Source organism: Oryctolagus cuniculus, chromosome 10, assembly GCF_051225735.1.
Source record: "Oryctolagus cuniculus isolate XC-2025 breed Fujian yellow rabbit chromosome 10, ASM5122573v1, whole genome shotgun sequence".
Taxonomy (NCBI): Eukaryota; Metazoa; Chordata; class Mammalia; order Lagomorpha; family Leporidae; genus Oryctolagus; species Oryctolagus cuniculus.
In genome coordinates this window covers 79904235-79906737 of record NC_142876.1, presented here as the reverse complement: position 1 = coordinate 79906737, position 2503 = coordinate 79904235, and the positions used below count along the sequence as shown (strand labels likewise).

General features: G+C 44.2%; 1 pseudogene; it reads left to right on the top strand.

The window, feature by feature from the left end:
* The first annotated feature begins 1043 nt into the window (after nt 1-1043).
* LOC149124306 (ras-related protein Rab-4B pseudogene) lies at nt 1044-1513 on the top strand (annotated as a pseudogene).
* Nucleotides 1514-2503: the final 990 nt, after the last annotated feature.

Here is a 2503-nt window from a genome sequence, read left to right as displayed (position 1 = left end):
GCCTTTAAAATAACTAAGTAAAATCTTTTTTAAAAAAGTAAATAAATTAGAGAAGAGCATATAGTATAATATCACTTCAGTTAAAAAAAAACTTCCAAACCATATTATCTATTCCTTAAGTACCTAACCATCTATATCATATATATATATATTTATATATACATATATATAACAAGTTAAAGGCATATAAGAAAATTATAGATATTAAAGTCTGTATTTACCAAGAAAAAAGAGAGCTGATTTAGGAGTGGAACAAAAAGGATTTCAATTATATTGGTGATGTTATATTCCTAAATTAGGTGGTTTATGTATTTTTATCAGTCATTTTACTATATATGCATTTGTATATTTTATAATTGCAGAAAGTCAGTAGTGGATAGAATATTGCAACGTGTCAGTTCCCTGATCAATAAGAACAATGTTTAGATTCTGATTTTCCCCCTGCTTTTCAAATAGTGAACAGAGATTTAAATTGTTTTAGGAAGAAGCATATGACCTGTAACCACTTTTCCCTGCATTGCCTCTTTAGAAGTGAAGTTTGTTTCATGTATGTTTTAAAAAATAAAATTAATTTGTTTATTTATTTGAAAGGCAGAGTTACAGGGAGAGAGGGAGAGACAGAGATTTTCCATCCACTGGTTCTCTCACCAAATGGCTGCAATGATTGGGGCTGGGCCAGACTCAAGCATGAACCTGGACCTCTTCTGAGTCCCCCTCATGGGTACAGGAACCCAAATATTTGGGCTATCTTCCACTGTTTCCCAGGCACGTTAGCAGGGAGCTGAATTAGAGGTGGAGCAGCCGGAACTTGAACAAGAGTTCATATGGGATGCAAACATCACAGGCAGGGGCTTAACCCACTGTGCCACAACATGGAGCAGCGACAACTGGCCCATAGGTAGGTGCAGGAAGAGGACAGCTAAGTACACACTGGAAGATTCCCTTGAATGGGAAGGTCAGTTCCTGCTTTGCCCTGGGTATATGTGTAGACAGAGCTTGTTAGTGGAGAATGGCAATGAATAGCTCATGTCATCTTGCCCTGACATGACGTCACCAGCCAGGAGACATACAACTCGCTGGCCGCCTGGCTGACCGACGCCCGCCATCGTGGTCATCCTCTGTGGGAACAAGAAAGACCTGGACCCTGAGCGTGAGGTCACTTTCCTGGAGGCCTCCTGCTTTGCCCAGGAGAACGAGCTCATGTTCTTGGAAATGAGCGCGCTCGTGGGCGAGAGTATGAAGGAGGCCTTCCTGAAGTGCGACCGCACCATCCTCAACAAGATCGACTCGGGCGAGCTGGACCCCGAGAGGATGGACTCAGGCATCCAGTACTCCAGCGCCTCACTTTGCCAGCTACGGCAGCCGCGGAGCGCCCAGGCCGTGACCCCTCAGCCCTGTGGCTGCTGAGACCTGCGGAGCCAGCTTACCTGTTCTGCAGGACCAGCCCTGTCCTTCTGGCTGGGGCCCACATCCGGGCCCCAGGAAGCCGTATCCCAGCTGCCCTGGCCCCAGAGAAGCTGCGCCGCCACCTGTCCCCCTTCCCTGGCCAGGTGGACCTGGCTTTGGGGCAAGACTGAGCTACAGGGGAAGGGGGAACCTGTACCTGCTGCTGCTTCCTCTGTCTTGGCTAACCTCTGTACCCCCCACTCCTCCTCCGGATCCCTAACCATACCCCAAGAGCTCCCAAAGCCTGAGACCAGGGCCATTCGGCCCTCAGTCCCCGCATGGCCCTGCTGTCAAGAGTACGTGTTATTTATTACCTGGAGGCCTGTCCCTTCCCCTCCCGACCCCCATAAAGCATTGTTTACAAAAAAAAATGCAGATGATTTTCTGACTCAGGATTCTATTAGGATTGCTGTAGCTTGGACATAGCAGCAAACACATACACAAATCTCATTCACCTCATCAGTGTAATTGTCAACAGCTACCAGACCAAATTCCACAAAAAAGCAAGGTGAAGTGGATGTTTGCTCCGTAGCCAATATTTTGAGAAATATACCTCTTTGGTACCAAAACACACACACAAAAACACACACACACACACACGATTTCAAACAAATTAAAATATCCCACATTTTTTAGATGTCAAACTACTGTATCAGGCACTCTTCTTGGAAATTTGTACAGCTTCAAAGACTCTCCTACCAAAAGCCAACTACAATGAAAACATTTTTCTTAAAAATTAAGGACTTTATGTACCAGAGTGTATTCTTTGAATAATATATAGTATTATTTTATGCAATGAGTAATACAATATAATCTCTTATGCATAGTCTGTAGAACACTAAACACTAAACTCCAAAGTAACATGTTACTTGTATATTCTTTGATACAACCTGTATTTTGCAAATTTACCTGATGATAAAAAAATCACCTTGAGACTGTCATGAAACCTGTTCTTCCTGGCCCCTCCCAGTGCCTGCAGAGTTAGAATCTCTGGGGTAGGACTTTATCTTTGATGACAGGTTATCTAGGTGTGAAACCCAGGCCTGTGGCATCAGCA